General features: G+C 41.5%; 1 protein-coding gene across 3 annotated transcripts in view; it reads right to left on the reverse strand.

Annotated features, from left to right (window-relative positions):
• Nucleotides 1-19,403, reverse strand: part of MID1 (midline 1) — a 321,043-nt gene extending 301,640 nt beyond the window's left edge. For all 3 annotated transcript variants that reach the window (XM_064143057.1, XM_064143056.1, XM_064143060.1), the window contains exons 1-2: nucleotides 19,285-19,403; nucleotides 18,550-18,683 (exon numbers count right to left, since the gene is read on the reverse strand). The gene's annotated coding sequence lies outside the window, so the exon portion shown is untranslated. The remainder of the gene's footprint in view (nucleotides 1-18,549; nucleotides 18,684-19,284) is intronic.
• Nucleotides 19,404-21,263: the final 1,860 nt, after the last annotated feature.

Consider the following 21,263-nt stretch of genomic DNA (forward strand, 5'->3'; position numbering starts at 1 on the left):
GGTGAGGAGAAAGTTCTTCACTGAGAGAGTCATTGGACACTGGAATGGGCTGCCCGGGGAGGTGGTGGAGTCTCCGTCCCTGGAGCTGTTCAAGGCAGGATTGGACGTGGCACTTGGTGCCATGGTCTGGCCTTGAGCTCTGTGGTAAAGGGTTGGACTTGATGATCTGTGAGGTCTCTTCCAACCTTGGTGATACTGTGATACTTCCAAGCCTTCTGAGCTGGTCTGGTAAATTTTATCTGGGAGGTGATCTCAAACCTTCCATGCCTGGGTATTCATAGGTTGGGGAAAACAGAATTTTTCAGAAGTTTCTGTATTTTACAACCTGAGGTGCCAGCATAACCTAAAATGATTGGAAATCTGTGTGAGCAAGGCCAAGAAGTGGAGGAAGCTTTTATTCCCTGCAAAAAAAAGAGCCCTATTTCTTTCAGATTTCCATGGCAAAATAGAAGCTTTCTTCATTCTTTGGCATCAAAATTGATTTTTTAAAAAGCCAACAGGAAATTTTATTACTTGAAACACATATTCCAGAATGAAGCATCAGAATTTACATGAAAAAGTTTACATGTTGATTTAATTTTGCATAAAATAATTAATTCTGCTCCTGAAGTACTTAATTTTATACACCACAAGGTGACAATTACTAAAACTTGACCTTCTCTAATACTAAGAGGCATGCAAATAAAAGAAGCTGTGCTTCCAAGGCTTGTCTCCTCCCTTTCAGAAGGCAGGTGGCTGAAGGTGACTTACATTTTAAACGAGTATGGAAAAAAAATTGCTTTCATTCTTTATTTATACTGTGCTAAAAGCCTCAGATAGCAAGGACAGCAATAGAGGATGCGATGACTTCATTATCTGTCACAGGCTTAGTAGAAGCATGCTAGATCAGTACCTGTGCAGGTAAATTTGCATATGAAACCCTCCCATTTGGGGTCATTGAGTAATGACAAAGTGATGTGCTGTCCTAGTGAATCAACAGCCCAAGTGCAGTGTCTCATGATACTGTGATATTTGAAACGGAGATTTCAGAGCAGATAGGGAGCTAAAGCTTTAGATATTTGTGTTTATTGAGCACTACTACTTATAATTATTTCATAAGGTCTGCAATATTGAAAGTTATCTCAAGTGTCATTCCAGTTTAGATGAATCACAGAAACATTCCAGCTGGAAAAGACCCCCAGGATCACTGAGTCTAACCTTTATCCCTACTGTACAAAGTTCACCCTTAAACCATATCCTCAACCACCACATCCAAGCAGCTTTTAAACACATCCAGGCTTGATAATTGAACCATCCCCCTGGGCAGCACATTCCAATGCCTGATCGCTCTTGCTATCAAAAAATGTTTCCTAATGTCCTGTCTAAACCTATCTTGTTACAGCTTGAGGCCATTCCCTCTTGTTCTATCACTATTTACATGAGAAGAGATCAGCAGCAGCCTCTCCAAAATATCCCTTCAAGTACCTGTAAATAGGCATGAGGTCTCCCCTCAGCCTCCTCCTCTTCAAACTAACCACCCCTACCTCCCTCACTCACTCCTCCTAATATTTTCTGGGCCCTTCCCCAGCTTTGTTGCCCCCCTCTGCACTCACTCCAGCACCTCCACATCCTTCTTGTGATGAAGTGCCTAAAACTGAACACAATACTTGAGGTATGGTCTCACCAGAGCCAAGTACAAGGGGACAGTCACCTTCCTACTCCTGCTGGACACAGCACCTCTAATACAAGCCAGGATACCACTGGCATGACATTTTCCCTACATCTTCAATCATCTCAACCACCTTACACATCTCTGTGTGAGCAACTATTTGTTACAGCTACCTCCAACAAAATTGACATCAGATTTCTCAACAGCAAAAACCAGCAGGGGGTCGTCACCCACATCTGAGAATGTGACCTTGTGTCAGGATTGCTCAAAAAGTAGTGCTTCAGTCTGCATTCAGACCACAGGAAAAGTTTGCCCAGATCTCGCTGTGCTCCAACGTCTGTAACATCTCCCACGTTTCTGAGAAGGAATTCCCAGTGCCCATATCCTCTTCATTCTTTTCTCCTAGTATACTGGTGCAGTTACCAGCTCTGCAAGAGATGTGTGGTGTCTAGCTGACCAAATGCACTGCTTTCTCCTGAGCAACCTTAGAACAACAGCCTTAATGGTTTCAGTAGCTAAATGGCCTTGTCCTACAGCATCAGCTGGAGCTGCTGTTCATCTGTGCAGGTGGGTAGGGATACACATATAGGCTTAAACTGCTTATTTATGTAAGACTGAAAGGCAGATCTTTGCCCTTATCTTTTCAGGTGTTTGCAACTTATATCTGTTTTGCCACCAGCAAACATCAATCACCCATTAGCTCCTGGCTGGGGTGACGGTAGCTGGTGGGAACCCAGCTGTTTGCTGACAGTTTAGTGAAGTACCCAAGATGTGACATTATTGACATTCACTTCACTGCTGCAGGATTCATACACCACACATTATGGCTTCCCATGCAGCCTGAAAGAGACCACCTCTACAAATGAAAAAAATGGAGAGGGAACACCTTCTTACTGTCTATAGCATATAGAATCATAGAACCATAGAATCAATCAGGTTGGAAGAGACCTCCAAGATCATCCAGCCCAACCTAGCACCCAGCCCTAGCCAGTCAACCAGACCATGGCACTAAGTGCCTCATCCAGGCTTTGCTTGAACACCTCCAGGGACGATGCCTCCACCACCTCCCCGGGCAGCCCATTCCAATGGGAAATCACTCTCTCTGTGAAGAACTTCTTCCTAACATCCAGCCTATACCTACCCCGGCACAACTTGAGCAAGATCAGTGATGGTGAGCATCTGAACAGGAGTAATAGAGTGTACAATTACTTCTTTTCAAAGTTCTTTGGAATAACCTGGATGCTGCTTCCAAAATTCGTCTTATTCACAGAGGGTTATGTATGTATTAAGTCGTTGTTTGGCTCAATTCATCTTGTCATATTAGCTCCCAAAGAGGAAGCAACATACAGTTAAGCTAAAGGACTATTTAGGCTCAAGGTTTATCTCTGGGCAATGCTTTCCAGAAGGCTGGGAGAAGGCAGAATTTCCTCTGCTCTCAGAGAATGGTGGTGCTAACAGGCAGGAAAAAGAAGAGTGTTATGTACAGTTTTGTAGTTACTTCTGTAATGATGACAGCTAGTGAGATGTACTTCCCTTGTTAAAACCCAGGGGAGACTGTTCAGGTGGTAAACTGTGACCTCTCTATAATCAACCACAGTGCACAATTCCCCAAGGCCCATGTGTTCCTGCAGTAGGTTGTACATGTATTTGCAAACCCTTCTTTCTGGTTTGGTTTTTCTCCCCCCCCTTTCTTGGGCCCCTGAAGATCTGACAGAGCAGTTCATTAGCGTGACAGTAACGTGCTTCAGCATGTATGATACTAAGGTTTTAAAATGTGGCTGACAGTAAGACTAATAAATAGATAAGAAAGCTAATCATGCTCTGTTCCCCTTTGGTTTGGCCAGTGAAGCCTTTGGAGCTGGTTAGAAATTCTTCTCTTCCTTTTTCTTCTTTCTGGTTTCTGTGGTATGAAGTATGCATCCCTTGGGATTCTTCTTCAGAAACATGTCAGCTTGAGGTTTCTTTTTATTTCCAGCAAACAAGAAGATAATTGAAACCCTTCCTAAGTTACAGCTATATTTCCTGTTGAAGAAACTGGCAGATCCAGCAATGCACAGAGGACACTGGAAAAATAAAAGAGCATTTTGCTGGCTTTGCCATGTTACACCCTTCATACTTCTGCCATAGACAACAGCTCCCTGGACCAGACTACAGGTTTGAAAAGGCAGATAGAGAAAGATCCTTGAAAAACAGTCAGGATCAGAAACTCTTCTTACTTTTCTATAGTCAGAGGAAGTGCCAAACCCACCAGCCTGGCTGCTGAGGGGCAAAGCAGGGTGCAGAGCTGATGGCTATTCACCACCTGGTTTCTCTGCCTAAAGCCATTACAGTCGCCTGCCAGTTGCAGCAGTGGGTTTGTTTCTGCCAAGAACACCTGTCCAGAATGAGCAGTGCAGATATCCCCATGGTGGGGAGTGACTGGTTTTCCAGCTGCTGCTCTGAGAAATTCTGGTCTTCTCTCTTCAGTCCCTTTATGGTGGGACATTCATTTAGTCATGTATCTGTAATAAACCTTACCCAATGGACAAGGTGAACATAATGTAAAGCCCATCTGTGAGGCATGACAACTACAGACATCTGATAGGGTTGTAGAGTGTAACCATTTTCTGTCTGACATGATGGGATAGTAAGGGACATTCAGGCTTAGTGCTGGTAGCAACTAGAGCTGTCTAGGGGAATTGGTTTTTTCTTCACTGGAAATGGAAACTTATACTTCCAAGGAACAAAAAAAAATTCACTGAAGATTTCATTGGAAAATTTTACTAGACTCCAGCCAGACTTCTATCAAATGTAAAAGCCAGCCACTGGGTAGGGGACTTGTCAAATCTGAATCCAGGTTATGCACATCTCAGACTCCCCTAAATAAGAATCTCTTGCAAGAAACAGCACAAATTTGCTTCTCCCTGAGGTGTCCAGCACAGAGCAGGGTAACAGAAGCAGTAGCACTGTGCTAGATAGGCCATGGGGACTCTGTAGCTTCCACAGTACAACCTTGCACACAAGCATGCATCTCTTACTTGATCAGACACCTATATTTTGCTGAGAATTTGATGTGAGAACCTCAGGCCCAGCCTTGGGTTTTGTCAGAGCGGAGAAGCCTACAGAATAACTAGTGCTGTGCTGGAGAAAGGGTAAATTATGGAAATTCCAGATTTGAATTCTCTACTAAATACATAACCAGGCTATCCTAACTTAGAGGTGAGATTTCCCAAAGTTTACAGCAGACAGAATATCTTTTGCTGTATCTTGATATGGGGGAAAAAGTGTATTGAAGGGCTGTTGGAAACTGAAAAGGAAGGTCACCAGAGCATGTGTGCTAGTTTGAAGCAGGGTAGAATGTTTTGGTGAGAAAAAGTAGATCATAGGCTGTGAAAGGAAAAAAAAATGGTGATGTCTACTCCCCTCACAGTCTCGCTGAGATGTATGGGAACAAGAAGGGAAAACATTAGATAACACTCTCGCCATTTTTGCTGCAATCTGGCTGGGCTCTGGCTGAGCTGCATCTCCCTAACCTCACCTGCCACTCACCTTTGCTTCTTAACCTCTTGGCTGAACCTCTATTCTTCCTTAGGACTGAGGTAAGGTTGAGAGGGGCAGGGGGAAGGTGTAGGGGTGGTTGAGAGCCCCTCCTGGAGACTCAGGTTTCTGGGAGGGGAGTTGTGTTTCTGTCTTTTCACCTTGTCTATTTCTGTCTATAACTGTATATACTGTAAATATCTGCTTGTATATTGTGCTAGCTGTAAATAAATAGCTTCATTTATATTCCCAGAGCTGGCTGAGTCTAGTCTGGGTGACTTCTAAAGTGGGGGGGGGGGGGCGGGGTGACACCAAACCACCACAGCATGACATTACTTCTGTCTATGCAAAAAACCTGAAGATTTGGTAATGTCTTCATCTTACAGAAATTTGCATAGAAGAAAAACCAAGGGAAAGAATACTATGAAATTACTTGGATTTTTTTTCCATAGGGATAGACTGCAGTCTACTGTGAACTATAAAGAAATGTAGCTTTCACAGTCTTAGACTAAATACTGAGCCTGTGCATGCCTTCTGTTTAAAAAGGCAACTTTGAATGGAAAAGGAAGTTAGAAAGGAAAGATTTCATAATCTAACAACCTCAGACCAGTTAAAAAAACACAGCTACTGCCTTTTGATTACGAATGTAGGACTTGTCTTTCCTAATTGCATGTTCTTTATAGCACAAATTGTGCTATTAAATGCACAGCCTAACATGTAAGGAATGCATGCACACTGAAGGATGTGTGTGCCCAGGTAGCCAAGAGAGCCAATGGCATCCTGGCCTGCATCAGGAGCAGTGTGGCCAGTAGGACAAGGGAGGTTATTCTTCCCCTGTACTCAGCACTGGTCAGGCCACAACTTGAGTGCTGTGTCCAGTTCTGGGCCCCTCAATTCAAGAGAGATATTGAGGTGCTGGAAGGTGTCCAGAGAAGGGCAACAAAGCTGGTCAGGGGCCTGGAAAACAAACCCTATGAGGAGAGGCTGAGGGAGCTGGGGGTGTTTAGCCTGGAGAAGAGGAGGCTCAAGGGTGACCTCATTGCTGTTTACAACTACCTGAAGGGAGGTTGTAGCCAGGTGGGGGTTGGTCTCTTCTGCCAGGCAACCAGCAACAGAACATGGGGACACAGTCTCAAGTTGTGCCGGGGGAAGTCTAGGCTGGGTGTTAGGAGGAAGTTGTTGTCAGAGAGAGTGATTGGCATTGGAATGGGCTGCCCAGGGAGGTGGTGGAGTTACCATCCCTGGAGGTGTTGAAGAAAAGCCTGGATGAGGCACTCAGTGCCATGGTCTAGTTGACTGGCTAGGGCCGGGTGCTAGGTTGGACTGGATGATCTTGGAGATCTCTTCCAACCTGATTGATTCTATGATATAGTGTGTCATCCTACTCTAAAAAGCAGCAGAATTCCCTACCTGCAACAGCACAATCCTGGCCTCCCACCAGTACAGTAGCCTGGGATGCAATATTAGAGCTTAATCAGTTTTATATATGGAAGACTTTATAGTGATTATAATTTATTGCACTTATCTCCATAACATGGTTGGACATTATGGAAAGACTGCAGTTCCAGAACAGTTCACTCTAGACTAAATGTTGGAAAAATCTCTGTAAATAAGCACGAAAAATCCTTGTAAAATGATAAGAGGGGCACAGAAGCAGTACACAAGCAATAGAAAAATCTATCTCAAGACACAGGAGGAGAAACGCAGCATTTCATCATGCAGTATGAGTCATTACAGCACACTATGCATTAGGTATCACAGTATCACCAAGGTTGGAAGAGACCTCACAGATCATCAAGTCCAACCCTTTACCACAGAGCTCAAGGCCAGACCATGGCACCAAGTGCCACGTCCAATCCTGCCTTGAACAGCCCCAGGGACGGCGACTCCACCACCTCCCTGGGCAGCCCATTCCAGTGTCCAATGACTCTCTCAGTGAAGAACTTTCTCCTCACCTCAAGCCTAAATTTCCCCTGGTGTAGCTTGAGGCTGTGTCCTCTTGTTCTGGTGCTGGCCACCTGTAGCCTCCTCCTGGCTACAATCTCCCCTCAGGTAGCATAGTTATAGACCACTATCCTTTAGAAGCCACTGAGAGAAGTTATTTCCACCATCAGAGTGCTGGAGCTCCTTGCCCACTGCCCTGTCACCTTCAAGTCCAATAATGGTATGTCATAGAATAGAGCAGACAGTGCATAAACTGATCTCATACCACCCATGAACAGTCATCAGTGCCTATGGGAGTACAAGAATAGAGTAATACAGAATCACACAATGGTAAGGGTTGAAAGAGACCTTGAAAGATCATCTAATCCAACCCCCCTGCCAGGGCAGGATCACCCAGAGTAGGTCACACAGGAATGTGTCCAGGTGGGTTTTGAATGTCTCCAGAGAAGGAGAATCTGCAACCGTTTCAGGCAGCTTGTTCCAATGCTCTGTCACCCTCACAGTGAAAAAGTTTTTCCTTATGTCCAAACAGAACCTTCTGTCCCCTATCTTGCACCCACTGCCCTTTATCTTATTGTCAGACATTACAGAGAAAAGTCTGACTCTGTCCTCCTGACTCTCACCCTTCACATATTTATAAACAGTAGAACCAATTATGTCACTGTAGAAATAAAGAGCAATAAAGAGCCACTTAGTTAAGAGCAGCTGAAGCAGTAACAAAACAGAAGAGACAACTCGGGTCACCTGCCAAGTGCTAGCTATCACCAGCTTCCTTCAGCTAGTGCCTGGCATCCACGGGGCAGAGGAGCAGCTCTTACAGTGGGTGCTGTGGGTGTGAACGCTCCATAGGATGCCCAAAGATAAAATCTTGCCATCAACTGAGCCACTCCTCTAGCTGGCCCCCACAGCTGCCCCTCAGGTAGATCTAGTCAGAGGTCTTTAAGCCTGTTAATTGTAATACTTCCTAACTGTACAGTTGTGAGCACTTTGGCTCCTCACTAAAATTACTTCATGGACTACACATTTGTTATTGTAATTTACACCTTGGTGGAAAGCATGCCTGGTGAAGCTGGAAGAGGCCACATATTTATGCTTGCTTCCCACTACAACCAGCCTGCTTTTCCCACATGTTTTCTCTGCCTTCTCTTTTCCTAGCTTCATTTTCTGCTTAACTCATCCATTTTCACCACGAAGGACAAAGGCTACAATCAGATTATTAGATTTACATTTTCCCCACCCCATTCAATGTTGCAAGTGGCTGAAGGAAAGACATTCCTCTGGAGATGAGCTGTGTTTATGTCCCACTACCTGCAGCAACAGCAGCAACAATTTCCCTTGGCCCTGTATATTTTCCACCTTTCTTATTGCTCTGGAGAACTGTATCCCTGTTAGTCATGGCCAGCATGATGCTTGACTTAAGAGGATGTCAGCATGACCACAGAATGCCTGCAGAGCATTTGTGTCTGTTGCCCCTTGTCATCCTCTTAGTGGCTCTCTGCTGAACATTCTCTAATGGTTTCTTGTCCTTCTTGAACTGTGGAGCCCAGAACTGAAGATAGTATTCTGGAGAAGGCCTCACCGGGGCAGATTAGAAGAAAGGAAGAACCTCCCTTCACCTGCTGGACTCACTCTTAATGCATCCAGGATGCCATTAGCCTGGAGCTCTGCACCTCACATTTGCCTCCCTCATATCTCCACAATAGCAATTGTTTAAAGTTTTCTGAAGTGTTTTGGGCAGATCAATATTTCCCTCTAAAAAAGAAAGAGGAATGAGCAATGCAACAATTTCCAAGCAGAGTAACTGTGTCACTATTAAATGCTGTGTTTTCCACTCTATTACTAATGAATCTCCAAGATGTTAACTGAAATATCCCTGGCCTTGCAACGACATCTATCTCCCAGCAGACCAGCTGCCACTTTTCACTTGGAGTATATAGCTTTTACTGGCATTTTCAGAGTATTATTGCAACTAGCTTTTGGTGTTATAAATATCATTCTGGTTTTGCCTGTCTCAATATTTTCTTTGTTACTTGTGCAAGGCATGATTGCAAGCTGTTCCTCTGATACATAGCACCATAAATGGGTGTTAGTAACTCTGGATGAAATCTTTCAGCAAATGTGACTTGTAAAACTTCCTGTACACAACCACCTCTTAAAGTCTGTGTTTAAAGCAAGATAGTTTGGCTTTTTTTTTTTTTCACATGGGAGTTTTTTTTTTCTTCACATAGTTGTGCCAACTTTGGGAACTACTGTCTGCTGGTGAAATAAACCTATCAACCTCAAGAGAAACAGGTGGGCAAAAGAAAAAGGACTAGATGAGTAAGTAAGGATTGGAAATCTCACGTGTAAAGGAGAAGAGCAGCAGCAAAAAAAAAAAAAATTACAATGGCAAGGAGAATTGCAAATTTTAATTTGACTATCTAGAGAGATTATTCAGGGCTCAAATCCAACATGAGTCTGCAGTGCCTCTCTTGTGCCCACCTGACACCGAACTAGAGCCCAAATGGCCTCAAACTGAGAAGAGTCAGGGAAGCAATCAAGCTGAATAATTCCTTTCCTGGTTGAATTTCCTTTAGAAAGAACTATTTCTTGTGCTTCCCTTACCATGAAGCAGTACATGCAATGCTGCCAACATGTGGAAATAAGAACTGCAGTCCCCTCTTGCAGTGGCTGTATCAATTTACCCTAAGGTAAACAACGGCACAAGCCAGTAATTGGCTTGAAGTCTCTGAAATTCCTTCTGTTGTTTGTAAAACTTGATACCAATTATGTGACAGAGACTGAACGGGCAAATAGAAATACACATATAATCATACATATATATATATGTACAAAATTACATTATGGTTGCTATAGACTCTGGCAATCTCAATTATTTTAGTTTTGTAATACTAGGAGTTTAGCTCCTACTGCTCCTGAAAAATAGACTATCAGCCTTCACTTCACAGTGCCTTTTTCTCTTGCTCAGTTTGCGTGCCAGGGGAAGTCTAAGCTGGATGTTAGGAGGAAGCTCTTGCCAGAGAGAGTGATTGGCATTGGAATGGGCTGCTCAGGGAGGTGGTGGAGTCACCATCCCTGGAGGTGTTCAAGAAAAGCCTGGATGAGGCACTTAGTGCCATGGTCTGGTTGACTGGATAGGGCTGGGTGATAGGTTAGACTGGATGATCTTGGAGGTCTCTTCCAACCTGGTTGATTCCATGACTCTAATCTCTGCAGACTTAGTGTCCCATAATAAATTTTATCTTGTAGCAACTATTGTGTTCTCTAGCTTTTCTGGAGGGTAAATGCTGGCAAACAAACGACAACTAACATTGTAGACCTAACAGTGATAATTCTAATTTAAGACCTCAAAATAATTCCATGCTCTGCTAATAGAAATAACTCTAATTTCCACTTTGTTTGTGGCACCACTTCTACTGGTCTCAAATCACACTAAGCAGAACGATGTGACTAGAAAGAACCAACATAGAGTGTAGCACCAGCCACAGGGAAAGAATACTAACACAAGTTCTGGAAGAAGTGCAAGCATGTCATTCTTGTTAGGCAAGTAAGCGTGCCAAGGAAGGAGACAGTGTGTCACAGGAATAGCTCTGCAACTCAGTTATGCAGGTTCTCACGCAAGACTCTTTGAGCAGCAACTCTGACATCCAAAGTCAGCTTTTGCTGCTTGCATGCTACCAGTTTAAGAAATCCAGATTGCTTAGCTTGGCTGCTCTGTTCTCAATATTTTGACACACTTTATGTCATCCAGGAACTTGATTTGCAATGCTTTTAGAGTTAATTTCCCACTAATTTATAAAACAGCATTTAATAGCACTGACCTGTAACTGATCTCTGTAAAATCTCATTTGAAATGCTTCTAGTCAGTCATAAATCTTGCATGACACCACTTTGATATATATCAGACACCAAGTGCCTAAATCTATTTTATTTGCACTTAATCAATATCTGATAGCACTGACTTCTAATCACCACAACATGCAGTTCAGTGTTTTACAAAAGGAAGCTTCTGTAGTAAGTAAACCGTTGATTGAATGAACCAAACTTATCTCATCAGAGGAATAAAACCAGGCCAACACACCATAAGAACTGGTCAAGTCATTACCATCTTTTAAATTTGAAACTATTAAAACTCCTGTCAGCATTCTGCTTTTCACACTCTGTCCAACATCACTCTGGTTGGTCCAACAGCTTCTATTTCACCCACCGTTTCCACCTGCTCGTATAGTCCTAGCATACAGCACCCTGCCTGGAGCCTCCTTCTTGTTAGAAAGGTAACACAGATTTCCTGTGTAAAGCATGATAATAGTAGATTGATCCAGTTAGACTGAAAAGCACAGGCTTTTCTAAGATTTTCACATATATAAATATCCTTTCCAAATATTGAAAGCTGTGTCATTAATTCAAGAAGCATCATGAAAGGCAGAAAATGCTACCACCTTAGCACATGCAGCAATCCCAGTGTAGCGTGACTACACTAGACACAGAAGATCCAGAAGAGCCCAGTATCTGCAGTTTTAGAAGGCATAGCATTTGAGTAATTCTCCTAGAATATCATCACTGACATGTGAAACTTCTGTTTCTGTTCAAAGGCTCTTTATTTTAAACATAACATGTATAAACTGCTTGAGAGTTAAATGCTGATAGACTGAGAGTCAGGCAGGCAAGAGAACTGTTATGAAGAAATAGAATGAAACGTAACTACTGAAGACAGCCCTAGCGATGTGTTCCCTACAACAGCTCACAAAATCAGTACAACCATCCCATTAAATTTCTTTTAGAGAGGAAAGAAATAATGCAGCCAAGTTTCAAAGAGATGGACACAGAAAAGATCCATATTAAATATCCAGATTGGGGGGGGGGAATCAATTTCCATAACAAAAACGTTGTTCCCCCGTATTTTGGGGGGGAAATGCATGTCTGACTTACAGAGTGGCCATATCCATCAGCTTTAGCTTAAGATGAGTAAGATTTGATCTTCCTTTTTAGTCTTTTCTCCCCCTTCTTAATGCTGACCTGAAGTTTTCTCTCTTTCTATAAGTGGCTATTCAACCAACAACAACCCAAAACAAACAATGGAGGCTGGTGCACTTGGGAGGATATGTAATGAGTATTCATACCTCTTTTTCACAGCCTCACACTGAACTTCAAAATGGATGAAACAGAAATACAACAATATACATAGAATCATAGAATCAACCAGGTTGGAAGAGACCTCCAAGATCATCCAGTCCAACCTATCACCCTGCCCTATCCAATCAACTAGACCATGGCACTAAGTGCCTCATCCAGTCTTGTAAGCAATGACAACAGAATTAAATCCTTTTTTCTTAGGTTGTTTTTTGCCACAACCACAAAAGTTTCATTGAACAAAAAGTTTAAATTGCAGTTTAATGTGCTGGAGGGCAGAAGCAAAATTAGACAAGCTCTTATAGTGACAGACAAAAAAATGAATCTCTCCCATCTGTAAGTATGTAACTCCAGTGACAGAAAACAATTCAGAATGTTAGCACCTCATTTTCAGCTGTCTCTTAAAAACAACTAGTCCATTTACTCTACCTGACCTCCAGTTATGTCAGATGCATTCAGCTTGCTTTAGAAAGAGTCAGTGAACACTTTTCTTTATGGGCACTGGAAGGCTGAGAGTTAAAAGTTTGAAACATCTGAGAAACATTTTTGTCATTTGGTTTTCGCAGAAGAGTGATGCAATGGTTAACATTTAGCAACATACTATTTAGCCACAGATACAATCTGGCCATAGCATCTCAAATTAACTGCAACCTATTCAAAATCTGGTATTTTCAATTAACTGGAGCTTATTCACATCTGGCAAGCTAGCAAACAGAGCAGGAGGGTGTTACAGCAGCTTAGCGGAAGCCTGCCATGAATACACATTTGGACAGCCTGGGAGAGCATCAGTGTCACTCTGGGAATGTTCCTGGCATGGTAAAAGAAAAACATCAAAGACGTTACTGATTTAAAACTGCCTCCAAGAGTGCAATCTGTAGTGACAGGAAATGGAAAAATTATCCTCAAAGGGACTGCAAAGAAAGAGCTAGTCCAGCATGATAGTGAGTTCCACACAGAAAGCTTATGCTTCGTCAAAAAAATCACTAAAGCAAAATATTGTGCAGGTTTTGGCTGAAATTCAGAACTAAGTCTCCAGGGCAGCTCAGAAATTGCAGGAACAAAATCAGATTTGGAAAGGGCAACTCAGAAAGAAAGTCTTGTCATCTGGATGGTACATCTAATATTTTAAAAGGCTACTGTAACCTAGATACCAGCATTTACAAAACATTTAACGACAAAAGACTAATAAGGTCTGGAGATGGAACCCTGACAAGCTACATGAAGGTAAAAAAAGGTCAACCAGTCATAGAACTCTGCCTGAGACTACTCCAAGGATGCCAAAATAATAATCATAGTAACCCAGCAGTGTCTCCTCAAGGCTGACTTTGCCTCAGTGTGACTGATGGAATCAAAACCTTCCAATAAACACAAGAGAAGAAGCAGGACATGACTTTGATCGCAGGGCAGACCGAGGACTTTCAAACATCACAAAATTATTGTGTGTGATTCCCATGCATAATGCACAAATGCAAATTCTCATGGAGTATGTATTATTGAGGCTTAACTGGAAGAATTAATTGACATAGGCTTTTGCAGTAGCAAAATCTATTTATAGGATGTGTCATTTTGTAAACCACAGAAACAGACCCTTCATTTCCTCTGCCTAGATGCTGAAATGCATTGTAAGGAAATTGTTTGAGTATTCAGGGACAACGTAGAGAGCAAATCTCTTGTCACAGTCTGAAGCCCATTGCTACAGAAAGTCCTGTAGGAGCACTTGAGTACAATATATCACTCTCTTTAACATTTGAATATTGCTCCACAGAATTTAATTACTTACAGAGAGGATAAGACACTGGTTTAACTCCATCTTCACTTGGCTTTACGCTCCTGGGGCATTCCCCTTTGACATAAGTTAACCAGAGATTAAGTCCTTTACAATGTTGGAGCAGACCTACTACATTAAATTACACTTGATTCAGTGAACTCTTCCAACACCTATGGATCATGAGAGTGGCATAAAAGAGCTATAGCAAGGCTGCAGTTTTGATCTTCTGCTCCTTGTTGATTCACATGACCCTATTCCTATAGAAACTAAATATTCTTTATACACAATCAATTAAGGTAGTCCTGTTATCATTTGAAGGCATCAAAATAGACAGTGACAACCAAGAGTCCAGGGAAGAAAACTGATTTTCATGTATATTTCCTTGTGGTACTTATTCCTATAACTCATAGGATAAAGTGCAGGTCTGCGGCATTTGCACATATGCCTTTGATTTGTTTGCCAAATTTTAAACTAGCCCTTAACACTCTAGGGTTTTCCCATATGTCCAAAAGATCATTCCAGACAGCTGCAGCATTTGGCACCAGGGGCCCTTTATGAGGGTGACCACATCAAGAAATACCGAGGAGGAAAAAGAGCATATGCTACAAGATAGTGGAGGCAAAAAAGGAAGTGTGCATTTGGGATACAGACAACCTCAGAGAGTTGAGGGATCATTTGTCTACCTTACAGTCAGGCATAATCTGAACAGCAGAGGGAAGGAGAAGGGCTCTATTAGGGGATGCAGGATCTTGCATGTATTTCCACCTGGAAAATGCCAGGTATCCAAGGAAGGTACAGGAATTAGAAAAACTGCCTATGGCATAGGTTTAACTAAATAAGTGTAGACAAAGCAGATTCTTTGCCTATGTGATGAGCAGCCAATGTAGAAATTTCTACATTACTTACATTTCTTGAGAAAATGGTAAAGTTCCTCTTGGTTATCTAACAATGTCTCTAGCCATGAAAAACGTAACACTGAAAGAAAGTCAAAAGCTCCTGGTTTGCACCAGTAAATCTGCACCTACAATCACAACATCTTTTATTGATACCCTGACGCAAAAGAAGGAAATCAGAAGCTACTGAGGGCAAATAGTACAAGCAGTATGCTTTTCAACAGCATTCTTCTTCCAGTTTCCAGTGTGGAGTTATTGAGCTTTAGGTTTAAAAAACCCTTTTGCTTACAGCAGAAGTACTCTTGGCCAATGTGAAAAACTCTGATGCATATTAAATAGCTTTTTTTCTGTCAAAATGATTGGCAGCAAAGTCCTAGCTCACTAATTGGTTCAGATGGTTCCTTCAGGTATGATGAGCTGCTATATTTTACCTGGTACCCAAGTAAATCAAAGGTAGGAAGTTTGTATATAAACTTAATTTTTTATGTGATACCATTTTTTTTCCCTACCCAGTCAGGATGTTTTTAGGGTGTCAGGGCATTTTAATATGGAATTCCATAGAAAGTGTTGCCTGAGCATGGTATTCTACGAGATTTCCAGACACTTAAAACATTATGAAATCTTTCTATGCATCATTCCCACTAGAAAATATTTTCCACAGTAAATGTTGCTGTTTTCCTTCTCCAAAGCCAAACCACTGTGGTTTTCCTGATAAAAAAAAATGCACTTCCTAAACAGGTAATAAAAAAAGAATGAAAGACAGTTGTGTTACACAGATAAGACTCCAAACCAAAAAGCTACCAAAATCTTTGCATTTTAGTTAGTCTTCCCAACACCATACTTAGAAAAATACTCCACAACTGCAAAGTTCAGAGGAAATCAGTTCAGCTGGGGACAACTGTTGAGATCACAAGGGCTAGAGATACTACAAGTAAACATACATAAACTGATATAAATGGTGCATGTATGTTAGGATATTAACAATGTTATATCATTATAAACAATTTAAGATAGTCTTCATCAGTGTTACTGAAGTAAATGTCAGTAAGATGCAATGAAATACAAACAGAACTACTGGGCAGGCTATCTGAATGTACCTCCTCTACCTCATCACTCCCATAACATGAGCTCACATTACTGTATGTATCAGCATACTGGACGTACAATTAAGAGAGTCAGCCCACACTGACATATGCCAAGTCATTTGGCTTTAGGTTATGCTCTGACATTCTTGCAGAGCTACATTGCAAGACTATGTGTCCTCACCCTTAAACCTAGTCTCAGACATACTAGTTGAGTACAGTCCTTTTGGCCACTTCATAGTCAAGCTCTGGTGATACAGCCAAGCAACCAAGAAAGCTACTGTGCTGCAGTGAAGCACACAATTTCCATTTCTGGCTCCAAAGCAAGCATTTGAAGAGAACTCAAATATGCCAGTGCTAAAAAGCACAAGCAGTGGCAAAAGCAAGACTTCTTCTACAATTGCTGCTTCTGCATTTGCTGCAGACCCTCAGTTCCTGATCATCACTGCTGCTTCTCAGAACATGCAAAGATGGATGTAGGATTCGCTTTGTTATATAGAAGCCACTGATATCTTTGGTGGACATTTAAATCAAGGTATTATTTTCTTTAGTTTACTTGCTTTCCCCCTTCAATGCATTTAACACAAGAACTGTGCCTTTCATTAAAACATAACTCTGAAGATTTTCAACATCTCTTGAAATAGATAGTGTGCATATATTTGATGTAACTCCTTACTCTGTTCTTAGGCAGATGTTGTAGGTATACTTTTTGCCAAGTAAATAAATCTGAAATACCTGCAATATGTGACAGCAATACCACAGCTATATTATTACATATTGAAATAGCAAAGCATATCTTTGCCAAATAATGCTAGAAAAATTCCTTCACTTGAGAAAAAAACACCTTTATATATACCAATACTTCTCTACAGTTACACGATCTTGAGGAAAAAGGAAATCTTATTAAACATTTTAAAGTAATAGGAAGGAATGACTCACTTTAGTTGTCTGAAAAGCAATTTCTCTTCCCTATTGCATTCAATTTTGACTCATTGGAGGTGCCAAAATTTTATCAAAGCACAAGTGCCAGTGTTGTTAACTAAAAGTACCAGGAGGTATGACAAAACTTAAACTCTTTCCCAGCTTCACTGTCTTATCCTGAATTTCACTGACCCTTTCTCTGCTGCAGTTCATGAGGATGAATGCAGACAACATGGAACTAGACAAAACCTCTGTTTACATCCCTAGTGGCTGCAGAATGGTAGAAGTATGCACATTTAGAAAACTGGAGACAAGTTGCTGATATCATTGCCATTGCCTGGATGCTGACATTGCCAACAACATACTGCTGGATTGTGTCACCTCCCATAACATGCTGCATGCTAAAAGTAAGCCATTTTAAGGAGAGCAGAGCCTGCACAGACTGTGATTTATTAGTCATATTATAAAAGTGTTAAGTGCCCTCCAATTTGAGACAGAAGTCACAAATAAACAAACACTTGAGCATCTGATGAATAATAAAGTGATAACGCAGAAGGGTCTTCCTCCAGCCCAAGACTACTAAATACTGTGGGACAGAACAGTACCATACTACAGAGCTGAAGAGTGCTGCTTCTTTAAATCATTTGTTTCTTATGGTAAGAGGACTGCTAATTCCCCTCAGCCATCTTGGGCCTCACTGCTTTTGAAGTTAGCATTGGGTAGGAGTTTACTCAGCAAATTGACATTTAATTTTAACTCTCTTTTCTTGCTGTCTTGGGTTTAGCAAACAGGTGTTGCTTTATTGGCTTCCACAGGTTGCTTTTGGTTTAGTTACACTTCAATAAAATGTCTAAGTACAGCTTTGGGTGTTCACTCAGTTGTAATGAATCAAGTGTTTTAAGACAGAATGTAAGTAAATATACAAAAAAAGATGAAGAAAATGTCTTGGTGATGCAGTCAGGCTTCCTGACTGCTAATTAAAATATACCTTTAACAATTCTTTACCCAAGCTGATACCCAGAAAATCAGAGTGCAAATCACAATGCACCATTAAAGTAACTAAAAAACGATCCAACCTTCAAACTAAGCCTTCAAACTGACTACCTCAAGAACAATAGCACTTCTCACCTGGGATTTTCCTCATTTCTTCCCTCTCTTTCTGTATCTTCTTGTCTCTCTTTCTGCATCTTCTTGTAAATGTAATAAACTAACCAAACAGACATAAAAATTACCTCCCTGAGTGCCCTAGTTTCCTGAGCTGCCCAAGTCCAGGGAATCCCTAACAAATCCATAATCAGGCTGATGTGGATGTTACAGCAACAGAATGGAGAAATGTTGTAATAGGGTTAATCTTAGCACATTTGGAAAGAGACCTGTTGAAAAAGGCAATGAAAATGTGCCTGAAACTTTTCAAAGCTGTACTTCATCCTGCACAAGGTAACATACTCATTGTCTAATCCTGCACACAGCACCGACAAGGGACCCAGCTAGAAATCAAATCAGAACAGTGAGTTGGCACCAATACTGATGGTGCTGCAACCTCTTAGCACTGTCCTTGAAAGGAAGCAGTTCTCAGGTTGCTGCTTCCACAAAAAGTTCCTGAGCTTTTAATATCTACAAGTTCTGTGTGTGGTAGTGTTTTCATACCTGAAGCAACTCCTTCATCTCAGTTTCCCTGTAGCACTGCTGGTGTGTGTCTGCTCTTCCCTTCTGTTTCTGCTGGAGGTTTTGTTCTATCCTTCCTGCTGTCTTGTGCACAGTAGCTATACCCTCAGGCTCCACTGTTAAAAACCAATGGGAAGTTCAGTACTTTTTTTATATACATACACATGTATATAAGAAATCAAATCCTCTCTACCTTATTTCTGCATGACAGTTTGCAACCTGTATCATTTTGATATGCTAGCTTTTCATATGCAACCATAACCGCACAGTCTAACCCTGCAGTAAAAATAAGTAGGAAGCTTAATAGTATGACAAAAAGACCACCCCATAGAATCATAGAATCAACCAGGTTGGAAGAGACCTCCAAGATCATCCAGCGAAACCTAGCACCCAGCCCTAACCAATCAACTAGACCATGGCACTAAGTGCCTCAGCCAGGCTTTTCTTGAAGACCCCCAGGGATGGTGCCTCCACCACCTCCCTGGGCAGCCCATTCCAATACCAATCACTCTCTCTGTGAAGAACTTCTTCCTAATATCCAGCCTATACCTACCCCAGCACAACTTGAGACTGTGTCCCCTTGTTCTATTGCTGGTTGCCTGGGAGAAGAGGCCACCCCCCCTAATATCTTTTACTTGGTGCTTTTTTGTTTGTTTGTTTTGGTTTGGTGTATATATATATTTTTTTTAAAGCCCAAGCCTTGTTTATGTGGCTTACCTCAAAATTCGTATCGGATTCTTTTACCCATCCAGTGTTCCATAATACCTGTCAAGTTGGATAACCCAATCAATGATGCAGGTTTTTAAGGGCTACAGTGGAAATGAGAGTGGCTGTCACCACCATTACTGATGCAACTGGAGGATTATGAGAGCTTGTCAACCACAACATATCTGTGAATGGAAGGATCAGCAAAGAGATTAGCAAAGACATAGACAGACTAGCAAAGTTTTCTCTATTAACTATCATGACCAATTCAACAGTAAGGTTTTCTCCAAAGAAGACAACCACTGATAATTTGCTGAAGTGCCAGCTGACTAATCAACAGGCAGTCTGTTCTTTCCTGCCTGTCTGGGTTCTAATTTAAACTTCCAGAGACTCAGATAAATTTGATAGAACCAATAACAGTTTTATAAAGTGCCCCTCTTCCTCTTCTTTCCCAAAAGACAGGGATTAGATGGAGAGAGAGAGAGAAGTAAGCACACCCAAATAAATCAATCTCACTCAATTTGGAAGTTAAAAAGAAAAAAAAAAGTTTAACAATAGCTTAAAAAGGTATATGAGGTAGGGAAGTTACAGAAGGTTAGGGAAGGGAAAAAATAGCAAATACAAAATGTATAAATACAACCCGATTTTGATGGTGATGGCTTTGTCTGCCTTTTGGGTGATGGCCACGTGGTGAAACAAAGAGAAACCAGGAACTGATGGTAATGCTGGTGTGCAGGGAGCAGAGGGAGTGAACCACGAAGTCCCTCTGCTTTTATGGGACAGGAAGGGGGAGTGGGCTAACCATCACCTGGTGGTGTTCAGACCCACCCCTGGGGACTGGTCAAGACCACTTATGGTCAGGTTCAGGGTTACTACCCCCAGAGGGTTAACCCTATATACTGCCTCTTACCTTCCTCTCAGAGTGTGGTAATAGGAAAAGAAGGATCAAACAAAAAATATTTCAATAGTTCCATAATGATATTGTCTGCAGAAAGTATTTGGAGTCTCTGTGAAGAGAAACAAAACAAAATGAAGACAGAACAAACCAAGAAAGAACACAAGTAAAAGACTTCTCAAAAATCAGGAGTCCTTTCCATGGCCAAAGTCATAAAATTAATGTTCTTGAAAAACAAGACTGAACTAAAGTATTTGATTTCAGTGCTGGCAGATATTGATCCATTCATGATGGCCATGCAGTTCACAAGTAGACAAAGTCACACTTCTATTTTTATAGGTATGTCCTTAAGTTATAACTCACAGGATAGATGTTTCAAAAGGTTTATGCAGCAAGCATAAATGCCACATTCTCAGTGGCTTATTTAGACTGATTTGAAACCTTTCCCTCCCTCTTCATACCTGAGAAAGTAAAGTCATACATTTGTCTAGGGGGTCACATTCAGTGAGTGGAGTAATGGCAATAAAATAATCAAAACATGTATGGTAGGCCACAAAGAGAAGCTATTTCTAGGTGCCTATTTGGTATTCTTTGCTTTTCTACATGCTTGCTTTTATTTCAAGCTCATGAGCAGTCACATGAGTTGGCTGCAAATTGCATTGCAGAGGAGAACAATCCTTCTGCCACTTCTTGACCTCAGTAAACCAATGCTTTGAAAGTAGCATTTCATATCTTAGAGTGAAAAGGAGCAACACTCAGACATGTACCTCATCAATAACATCAAACTGCCAAATGCTAAAAGCACTTAGATGAAATACATCAGGGGAGGGAAGTCAATTAAAGGACTACAGACCTGTTAAGAGATCATATTTGACCTGTTTCTAGATCTCACAGGTGCCAACAGATCAAAGCCTAATTACACTACATTCTAGAGGCCAGTTAACATTACATTCTGAAAAAAAGATTACTAAAGTTTGAGCTGACCAAGCAAACTCATTCACCTTCTGCCATGCTTGTGATAACGATACAAAAATAGGTCACAGTATCACTAACAGTGTGAAGAAGAAATTCTCTGAATGAAAGAGACCTGAAGGGA

Source organism: Pogoniulus pusillus, chromosome 5 (genome assembly GCF_015220805.1).
Source record: "Pogoniulus pusillus isolate bPogPus1 chromosome 5, bPogPus1.pri, whole genome shotgun sequence".
Taxonomy (NCBI): domain Eukaryota; kingdom Metazoa; phylum Chordata; class Aves; order Piciformes; family Lybiidae; genus Pogoniulus; species Pogoniulus pusillus.